This window comes from Octopus bimaculoides, chromosome 3 (genome assembly GCF_046866305.1).
Source record: "Octopus bimaculoides isolate indiv1 chromosome 3, ASM4686630v1, whole genome shotgun sequence".
Lineage (NCBI taxonomy): Eukaryota > Metazoa > Mollusca > Cephalopoda > Octopoda > Octopodidae > Octopus > Octopus bimaculoides.
In genome coordinates this window covers 102,930,364-102,942,939 of record NC_142930.1, presented here as the reverse complement: position 1 = coordinate 102,942,939, position 12,576 = coordinate 102,930,364, and positions in this window count along the sequence as shown.

Here is a 12,576-nt window from a genome sequence, read left to right as displayed (position 1 = left end):
TTTACTAAAAACTCCAATTTCGTTGTTTTTTTACGGCTAAAAAACCAACATGTATCAGCGGTTCTATCTGCCCAAAGGCATCCCTGTGCGACAAAAAAAATTCAAACTTTTCACACTTCTGCAACTCGCCGCTCTTATTACCTATACTCATTGTAGGAATTCAGCTCACTTAAATTTTACACTGACGATATTACTAACGCTTGTGAGTCGTTTCATTATATTGCATTAACTTACAGCTTGATGGGCAGGTTAGATTTCTGAGCGATGTATTTCAACAATAGATTCATTGCAATACTAGAATCAGGATTCGAACTACCAACTGTTTAATTATCATTCGCAATACACTTCCATTTTGGATGTCTTATATTCATGCTTACTCACTAATATCCTTCCTATTTCAGGAGAAACATTAGAACTCTTTATGGTTCATAATGATTTGGATGGGAAAAATATTTTCTACATCAATAACTACTGAAAACATTCATTAGATGATGATATAAAATATTCAATTACGGGTATGGAAATATGAGAACCTTGAATTAGATATTCAGAGTATCCAATACAAAGCCTACAGAAGAACAATTGTATCAGGCAATAATTTAGAACAACGTAAATACGTATTAGTAATATTGTTGGGTACAGTCATTCGAATATGCCGCTTAATCATCAATAATGTTAAAAAAAAAGAACATTTTATGTATTCTGGTATTCAATGTCATTAGAAACTATGAGATGATTTGACAATGAATCCCATCCCTATAATTGGAAAGGCATAAAAGTGTTGTTTGTGTCTCCCATTTGAATGATAGTGGTATGTGAATATAGACGAAAAATATGCATACAAACACACATTTTATATTTGCATATTTGATGTAGTTCTTTCAAATTTTGTGAGCACCGGCGCTGGATGCAGGTTTCCAACGAGCGAGTAACACGCTTAATATTCCTGTGAGTGTGTGTGTCTGCGTGTGTATTTTTGCATGCATGTATGCATATGTGTGTGAAACAGAGAGAGAGAGAGAGAGAGAGAGAAGGAGTATGATGAAATCCTAAAATGTCTGAACTTTGATATAGGCAATGTCATAAACTTTTACACTTTAACAAATAAATTTCATTTACAAAGTTCAAATTTACCCTAAATAACATTTCTTAAACTGGTCTTTGGATGATGATTTCGGCATAGAACCTCAGCCTTTATCTGTTACGAGATTGAATCCGTCGCTTATAACCCATTAAGATACAGCGTTTCAATGCAAAAACATCTGACCTACCGTTCATTGACATCATTCATAAGCCATTGGTGAGCTTTCACATAGATTTTGTGTGAGATATGTGTGTATGTATTTATGCATGTATGTATGTACGTATGTATGTATGTATATGTGCAAATATAAATATATACGTATATATATATATATATAATAAAAAAATAAGAAAGGGGTTTGTATGATAGCGTATAGAGGAATATATTATTTAAAAGATTTGGAACTCTTTTAAATAATATATATATATATATGTGTGTGTCTGTGTGTGTGTGTGTGTGTGTGTGTGTGTGTGTGTGTGTGATGTGCTTGTGTATGTAGATATGTGCACATATACATGCATATATAGATATGTGTATCTACTCATCGAAGCGATATTCAGTACATAGATATTGCAAAACATTTCCGTAGCAAAGTCTTTCAGGTTTTATTGTGTACAAATGTGTTAAATATTACTTCACGTAAAATAATCATTATTGCTTTGTGTGCCGCCATTTAATTCATTTCAATTTGATAAAGCTTTGCACCCATCAGCAAGTTTATCGTTTTCTGATTAAATATAAAACTGCATTTTATAGCGAACGGATTCGGTTTCCGTGGCTAATAAAGTTTTACGACGCAGAAACACGTGTCCTACGGTCGGATGATGTCACTCAGAACCGAAAAACTGTGCTTTCATACTCATTGTTAATAAGGCTATAAGCAGAATTTCTATGTAAATAACATATCCGCAGCGAAGGTCTTTCCACGATTGAGTTGACTCTCTCATACTAAATACAGATTTACACCTATATTTCAATCAGCACAGCTCAGTGTGCCTCTAGATAAATATACATACATACATAAACATATATATATTTATATATATATATGTGTGTGTGCAAGTGTGTCTATGTATATGTGTATACGTGCATATATAAATATATACGTATATATATATATGTGTGTGCGTGTGTGAGTGTGTGAAGTGCTTGTGTATGTAAATATGGTGGTGCTCCAGCATGACCGCAGCCACTTGGCTGAAACCCATAAATAAATAAATAAAATACATACATCTATAGATATGTGTAGCTAGACATCGAAGCGATATTCAGTACATAGAAGAATTTATGAGTATGGCATATGTCATTGCACCACTATGAAATAGGTTTGTGGTATTAATGGATAGTCAGGCCCATCTTGTTGTTTATAGATTATTTTTACACACCTTAGATACTATATCTTCGCTGTTCATATCTTTAAGAAAGTATGATCAACAGAATATACATTTCTCATTCTGTCTAAATGTCAATATATGATTCTACTTCGGATTGTTCAGCAGGATACCACAGCATTTTTTTCTTATCATAATACACTATTACAATGCCGTAACAAGTCTGCTGTGAATACGTAACACTAATGTCTAAAATATGATACATGTTCTTATGTAAATAGGAAAAGAAAACATTTACATATTAGCATATAACAGATGAGGTATTAATTCAAATGCTTATCACAACTCCACACATAAAACATGATAATAAGCTGTTTATCACATTGCATACTATGAATATAATATATATATATTCCTAATATTCTGCAAAAACTACATCAAGAAAGATTTATTTGTATGTTTGAGCATCTCGCCAATCAGTATATCCGACATCAGTAAGAAAGTATGAAATCAGCTACGAAACACTTGTTCGTGCATAAAATATACTTCCTCACAGAATTTGAATTATTCAACATAGGGATTAAACAAACTACTTTAGATCATGCAGTCATATTATTGTTTAGTCATTGCTTGATATATCCTCTTATGCTATAAACGTTTATTACAACTCCAATTTTTCAGACTATCAATCACATGATTTAGATATGTATCTACTATACTACTTTTTGATAGGTCTGACCTCCAATAATCTTCAAGTGGTCGATATTTACATAAGTAGTTGACTGTATGTGCAGTAGATAGTGTGAAAGTAGGTGGCATATGGTTATATCCTTTTATGTTATGAGTTCAAATCCCATGTAAGGTCGAAATGCATTTCCAATTCCAAGTTCAATAACATATATCCGAGTTGAAAGGAAACTAGATATTAGAGATCGATGTTATTGATAATACATTAGAAATCGTTACTCTACCATATTTTTCAAATATTTACCTAAGCATATTTAGCGTTCCCAGCAGGTAAATCTTGAGAGAAACCATTAACAGTTAAAATCATCTTAAAATGAGGCTGGCTGTTTGATCATTTTAATACAACACTAAAATGTAGAAAGATACACATTTATTCACTTTCATACACACATGCTTACATACATTCTTACATATATACTTGCATATATATATATATATATATATATATATATATATATATATATATATATATTCATGCACGCTTGCATTTATGCTCCCGTATCTACTTATTTCCACTACAAGCTTGTATATAGCATTCGTGCATTATCAATAACACAAATAGATGTAAATTTGACATTTCTGAACATACGATTAAAAGGTAGATAACTGTATGCATAATGATTGAAACCAGAAAATGAATACATCTAAGTGTTATCCGGCATATAGTAAACTTTGTCGAACCCTTATATATATATATATATATATATATATATATATATATATATATATATATATATATATATATATATATATATATATATATATGTGGTTTAATACGCCATTAAGGTAAGATCAACAAAATATCCCTTTCACTTTCTGCATCTACCTTCTCGTTGTTTTGCCTGTGGAAGCATCTTGTTATGGAGACTGCTTGGGTATAGAAGGTATGTTATAAAAACCTGCCTCTATCCTCGTCTTCAATGCAAGAAACAAGAAAAATATTAGTAGCTCTTATATTTATATATATATATATACCACTGAACGACCCAAAAGTGACGATCTGGTGCGCAGCCGGAAAACCTGCCGTCATTTTTGAAGACAATGATAGAAATGCTGTTACTGTGGAACTCCGAGTTGTTACATCGAGATGATAGACAACTTCTTTGTGTTTTGTGCCTGAATTACGACGAAGAAGTGTGCCTCTTCGACTTGTGTGGTTTCAGCAGGATGGGGTGACGGCCTACACAGCCAGAGCATCAATGGACGTCCGTTTTGCCCCATTCCCAGGTTTGCTGGCATTTCTTGTCGCTCTCGGTCCTCTGATTTGTACATATGTGATTATTTCTTGTGGGGAAACCTCAAGTGTGTATGAGCATAAATGCCGTACATTAGATTATTGGAAGAAAGCTATTCGCTTCGAAGCCACCCAAATCGACAGAACAATGCTGGAGAGAGTGGAGACCAACTTCCAAGAACGCCTTCAGAAATACATCAATGAAAACAAGACCACATAGTGGATGTTGTCTTTCACAATTAATTTTAACAAATAGTAATTCAATACGAACACATTGATGCCAACAAAATCCGTTTCCAGCTAAAATGAATGATTTTGTGAACTTTTCAAAAGCGTCGGTCCGCTCTTCCCCACTCTGTATATGGGTATATATATATATATATATATATATATATATATATATATATATATATATATATATATATATATATACATATACATATACATATATATATATATATATGTGTGTGTGTGTGTGTGTGTGTACAATCAAAATAAGCAACAACGATATTCAAAGTTAATGCAGTACGATCGTTTCATGCTACTCCATTTAATTAAGCAATGTGAACATTACATCAACTGTAAAATGCAGAGCAATACTCAGCTGCACAAAGATATAGAAATTTAATGAAATTACATTTTTACAGAAGGACATATTTCTATAACTACATTTAAACCCTGCAAGTAGAAAGAAAGAATACAAAAATCCATTTTGACTTAGCCAGCTTTGTCGCATGAAACGATCGTACTGCATTAACTTTGGTTATCCTTGATGCTTATTTGGATTTTATCACCTTATTTTGAAACTGTATGGATAATACCATACTTATTTCTAGTGCCTAAATTTAAGTACCATATTCACCTGAATTTATATATATATATATATATATATATATATATATATATATATATATATATACATATATATACACACATACATATACATACATATATATATATATAAAACAACACTGTGAAAGATTTTAGAACATTTACAAATACAAGGTCTTACAGCTGTTTCCGGTATAATTTATATATCCCTTCATTGCAGACGGTGTGAGGAAATGGTTAAGCAATACCTGGAACTTACTCACAAGGTACTGGAATCTTATATGTATACCATTGTACCTAAATAATGGATCTACAAATGCAATATCCCTGCATATCTCACGTCTATTTTCCTTCCTCCATTTCACTATCTATTTCATATCTTATCTTGAATAACCATTGCTTGACCATTTTCGTACACCGTCTCCGATGAAGGGATATATAAAATATCCCGGAAACAGCTGAAAGACTTTCTATTTTTAAATGTTCTAAAATCTTTCACAGCCTTGGTTTTTTATCTCATTCAGAATTTTTTTATATAGGCCCAGGAGTGGCTGTGTGGTAAGTAGCTTGCTTACCAACCACATTGTCCCGGGTTCAGTCCCACCGCGTGGCACCTTGGGCAAGTGTCTTCTACTATACCCTCGAGCCAATCAAAGCCTTGTGAGTGTATTTGGTAGACGGAAACTGAAAGAAGTCCGTCGTATATATGTATATATATATATATATATATATATATATATATATGTATATATATATATATATGTGTGTGTGTGTGTGTGTGTGTGTGTGTGTGTGTGTGTGTGTGTGTGTGTCTGTGTTTGTCCCCCTTGCATTGCTTGACAACCGATGCTGGTGTGCTTTTGTCCCTGTCACATGCTGATATATGACCTACGTTGGACTCCTCATTCGCATAATCTCCGAACCTAGAGCTTAACTACAGTCTGTCCACAGCACTTACTCGGCATTACCTGACACCTTTGGGTCTTATTGATACGATTACTTCTCATTACCTATATATATATATATATATATATATATGTCTGTATATATATATATATATATATATATATATATATATATATATATATATATATATATATATATATATATATATATATATATACATACATACATACATACATACGTACATACATACATACATACATACATACATACATACATACATACATACATACATTCGGTTATCCCATAAATAATACGGTTCTTTTATACTTCTTTTATTTTTCAAAATCAAAAGAAACAAAGTTCTTTTTTAATCTAAAATATACTCTCCTTCAATTTCTACAATGCACTTTCATCAATCTGGTAGACTTGCAACGTCTCTGTTCCAAAATTCACTTGTTCCTGACGAAAAATACCCCTCTAGCACTGTTCTGACCACGTCTACAAAATTCATATCTTTTCCATCCAAATGATTTTGAAGACTGTGGAATACATGATAATCAGACGGAGCAATGTCCAGCGAATATGTTGGGTGGGGTATCGTTTCCCATTCAAATTGCTCCAGCCTTTGGAACGTCATTCTCGCTGTATGTGCGTAGCCGAGAATTACCTTGTTAGGAAAACACCTTTCGTCTTGAAACCAAAGATGGACGTTTTTCTTCTAGCGCTGACTTAAGCTGCTGAAGCTGCTCGCAGTAGATCACCTTCGTTATCGTTTGGTTTTAGTTTAAAAATTCAAAGTCGACTGAACCTTTCATATCCCACCAAATAGATAATAAACCTTACATGGGTGAAGACCTTCTGTAGTCTAGGGTGCCGATGTTTCTCTTTTCCCACTGTCTTCGGCGCTTGACAATTTTTATAGAGAACCTATTTCTCGTCCCCAGTCACTATTCGATCCAAAACGAGACGTGACAGCAAAGAAGAGCATACAATCACTCCCTGCGCGCGATTAAAGTCGGGAAGTTTGTGAGGAACCCATTGACCCATTTGCTGACTTTTCTTATGGCACGCAGGTGTTCATGAATGGTTGAATAACCAAACCTAGGCTTCTCTGCTAGCCCCTCAACAGTTACGATGTGATTTTATTTCACCAGAGTTTGCAGGACGTTGTTATTGAGCTCTACACATCTTCCAGGAAGGGGCACGTCTTCTAGGCAGTAGTTTCCGGCTCATGATTTCTGGAACCACCGTTGACACTAGCTTAGGCTTATTTTCCGATCCCCAAAAATTGCATTAAGGTACCTCGCACTTTCCGTTGCGCTGTTTCCATTATTGAGCACATAAAGCAAAATATTCTGAATATGGTCCTTTGTCACTTCCATTATAGTTTTGAAAAATAGCTGTTAAAAGCGAACTGCACTCTTCAAAAACCTTGCACTGAGAATAAATAGAAGATAAAATGACGACGTGCTTTCATAGCAAGTTGAAGCAGGTATTTTATCCCGTCCCCCTCCGACTTTTATTTCATGCAATTGAAAAAGACCACATTATTTATGGGATAACCCCGATATATGTAATTACATATACGTGTATATATATATATATATATATATATATATATATATATATATATATATATATATATATATATACTAATTATTTATAATATAATATAGGATGAATTCTTTATAAGAATTTATCAAGTAGTCAGCGTGAAAAAACCTCATAATGAAAAAATAACGAAAAATTTCGTAATCGAAAAATTCATCGTTTCTTTATATATATATATATATATACATAAGTGTTTGTATGTGTGCATACAGGATGCATAAGATATTTGAGGACAGATTTATGTTTATAAAAAATAACATATATGTGATAACAGATAAATTTATTTATCAAAAAATGCTATGAGGATAAAAATAAACATTCTTTTCTATAACGTTATTCAATAAAGCCACCTTGAGCTTCAAAAACTGCTTCTATATGAGATCTAAATCATCTATATGCTCGAATCAAGTGGTCCTGGTTCATTTTGGACATTACTCTGACTATGGCAGCTTTCAAAGAATCTTTGATGTTATTCGCATGTTCCTTGACCTCTCTCTCAAAAACGCTTCACAATGGATTGAGATCTGGGGAATTAAGAGGCCAAATGTTAGGGGTTATGTGATCAAGAAAACTTTCAGCCATCCATTCCTGTGTTACTAGTGCCATGTGTTATAGTGCAGAGTCTTACTGAAACAGATATGGCATTCCATTGCATACACTGTCTATCCAGAGCTTAGGAATTATTTCCATTACCAAATTTTTGAAATTATATCTTCGGTATGTTAACTTTGGATTCCTGAACGACAATGTAACTTCCGTATAATTAAGGTATCTTCGGTCTCATGAGTAGCTAGCTGAGTACCCCTCGAGTAATTATTACATCGGATGATCTGCTAGCTAGAAAACGTATGTAGCCTAGATTTTACCTACTCCACTCACTCAATTTGTATATTCATTCTCATTCATAGCAACTGAAGTTGCCAACAGTGAGCGATAAAACAATTTTTTTTCCAGCTTATCGATCTTCTATATGGGAAAGGTATTGTTACAGAATGTTGTTTTTATACCTACGACGGACTGCCTGAATCTTACAAACATTTTACTAACAGAGAATGGGCTCTGGAGAGGGAATATAAAAATATTAGTGTCCGCTTCTGCTCTGCTTCTTAACTGGGAATAATTATTTCCAGTGAATTTCTTAATCCAAATTTCTTTAAACATGTTAGCTCTAACATGGTTGTTTCAATAGTTTCCAAATTTAATTTATCTTATTTGATGTGGAACATATTCACATTGTAGTCTACAGTTAATATATCAACAAAAATATTTTCTGAAATATTTTCTAAAAGCTCCAGCTGAAATTTATTTTGTTATATACTTATATCCTTCTTGAATCTAGAGTGCTACAATTGTAAAAAAGTTTTTAAATATTTTCAAATTTTATCACTCTCGACTCCGAATGACTACATTATATATAACGATAAGATTTACCATTTAAAAAAGTAAAAACTAAATTTTCACACATATATTCATTTTTTTTTTAATATGTTTGAGGTTTCGTTTTTTATTGCTATAAATATTCCTTTTACATATTTACATATTTATCTTCGAAGTGTGGATCTGATATCCTTTCATTTTATGTTGCAGGAGTGATTGAGTCCTCAAGAACGCAATTTAAACCAAAATAGAAAACGAAAAATATTGCAATCAAGTGCAATATCCACTTCAGCGTCACCGTCATCGTCTGTTTCCACCATTTTAATATGAAGACGCAATGTCTTATATTTGGCGTGTATATTTGAATTAATAACAAGGAATGTAAGTATATTATCTCTATCTATATACACGTTTATTGCTGTGCGCGCGTGCGTGTGTGCGAATTAATGTTTGTATTTTCAAATATTTACTTGAAATATTAAACCATCTGAACAGATACGCATAAATCTGACCCATTTACAATCAAATTCATCTCAGAATTATGCTGGCAGTATGAACTTTTTAACACATCGTTGACACAAAAAGGCACGCATGCATTTACACCTACACATATTCATCGAAACATATCTTACTGTATGCATGCTTGCATATATACATTAAACACTAAACACTTCCATAGCAAACATGTATATATTGCTTCTCTGCTTTCAATTAGAAAAACAAATATAACGTTATCATTGGTGAACATAGAACTGAATGGCAAATGGCTATTTACATTTCTGATAACGTGAAATGAGCGAATATAGGAACTTAATATTATTTTAATAATTTTATTACACATCATATGTGTACTCGGTATATATTTGTACTTTTAGCTTTGTTTAAAATTTATACATTTGAATAACTAACAAAGCTTGCGAGGAAGCAAAACTGGTCATAGTTTTCTTACCATTTAATCGCATTTGTTTCTTTTAAAATAATGTTTATTGCTCTTCGAAAAAAAAAAATAACGTTTTTCTCAGTTTTGACTGCCCTCATCAAATATTTCTCTAGGATAGTACGCATCAGTCGTAGTGAATTTTATTATATTTTCTTTATTGTTTTAAATCAGCAACCTTTCAGGTTTCTTTACAAATTTGAGAACTAAATGCCATATACAGTTCTATATTTAAGAGATGAGGAATTATGTACATTATTTACATTATTTACATTATTTACATTATTTACACTACGCCATATGCCCACGGGCATATGGCGTAGTGGTTAAGAGCGCGGGCTACTAACGTCAAAATTCTGAATTCGATTCCAAGCAGTGACATGAACAATAATAACAACAACAACAGCAATAATAATAATAATAATAATAATAATAATAATAATAATAATAATAATAATAGTAACAACAACAACAACATCGAAAAATACCTTAGGAATGAGAACCCAGGTTCGAAATTTCCCCCAAAATACCTGAAGAAGGCTGGAGGGTATATCAGCCGAAACGTTGCGTTAACAACAAACAAGATGAGGACAAATATACGTCGAATGTAAATTATGTAAATAATGTAAATGCCACATGCTCTGAAAATGGAAATTACGGTAGCTGGGAGTTGAGAGTTGTCTCGTGTTTTACCAAACATACATCGATAAAGAGTGACACGTTAGGTTATATATGTTGTCATGGCTTATCATCCTAATCTTTATTCTCCTTATTTCGGGCTTCTTTAGTACTGCCTTCCTCAAATGCTCCCTATTTTTCTGTAAGTGGTGTGCATACATTGAAAACAACGCTATGGATATGCGAGTAAATGAGGCATTTTATTTGCATCTGTTTAATTTCAACTTATATACAAAGTTAATAGTCAATTAGCATTGATACAGTTAACTGAATGAATTCCAATATATCTCTCCAGGAACCTTTCATTGACAAAAGAAGGAAAGATAATGTTGAATCAAGAGGAATATTTCCTGAGGCCCTTTAGGGAGGAAACTAGATAATGTTATTCAATGGGAAGTCATATCATAACAGTTACGTCAGAGCTGGCTGTGCTTCTGAGTTATCTTCCTGTTAGGAAAAATATTATCGAATCATACCCGTTTACTATGCCCTTAAAAATATATAAGAAACCATAGTCTAATCAGGTAATTGTTAAATTAAAGAACTCTTAAAGTGGCTGCCATCCAAGTTATAAGTAAGATTTAAGAGAGAAATTATTGATTTCCATAATAAGGGACATGACGGTAAGCCTATCAGGTATTTCTATAGTGTGAATGAGTTGAAACCTCCTTTTGCATCTGAAGAATGTCATAGTAAACTTTTCTATTGCATGCAGATATTTTAGTATATTCAACAGATTGAAACATACGTACTAAGAAATGTAAAATAGCTATGTCTTTCATTTGGAGAACGAAGTTTCCAGTTTTTCACGTATATTTTTACGTTCAAAAGAAACGTACATCTTTCGTTTAAATTCAATGTCATTGGGAAAATATTTTATATCTGCATACGCTACATTGGATGCATTCTCTTGAAAGTGATATAGTCTGTTTTTTTTACCTTTTCTCTCCTACCCTTCTCTTTCACGTTCTCTTTCTTTCTCTCTGACTTTCTCCCCCCCCCCCTCTCTTTAACTATATATGTATGTATATATATATATATATATATATATATATATATATAGATAGATAGATAGATAGATAGATATGTATATATATATATATATATATATATATATATATATATATATATATATATATATATATATATATATATGTATATATATATATATATATATATATATATATATATATGTATGTGTGTATGTATGTGGTTATCTGTGTATATATATGAATGGAGGAAAATATTGACAGATTGAAACAATTCCAAGAACTTATAAACAACGTAAATCCTCACTCTTAATTCACAGTAGAGTTCAGCAACGGAAAACTCCGCTTAGGAATTCTAATGAACAGAAGATGAAAAGTGACGTGTCCATTATAGCCCACCGACCTATGACAATACATCTTTACAACATTTCGTTCAAAACACACTCGAATCTACATTCCATTAGATCTAGCAAAATGAGTATTCACGATTACATCAAACCTGGAACAAGACACAGAAGATTCGAGCAAATGAAAGTAACACTTATCAAATAAAAATACTCTATGAAAATTATTGAAATTAGAATTCTAAGAACCAATCAAATTAACATCCAAGAACATCGAACAATCAAGGACAAAAAGAAAAAATATACTATTTTGTATATATTTCAAACTTTTAACATAAGGAACACCGATATTTTCACCAACATCTGTCTAAACGTATCAATATTATTTATGGACGAAAAAATAAAATCGTCTTCCAAAAGCATCTAGTTATAAAGGCGAGGCGAATAATAATATCACTAAAACAGATATTGACCAATGCAAAGTTATATACACAAACGGCAAAATAA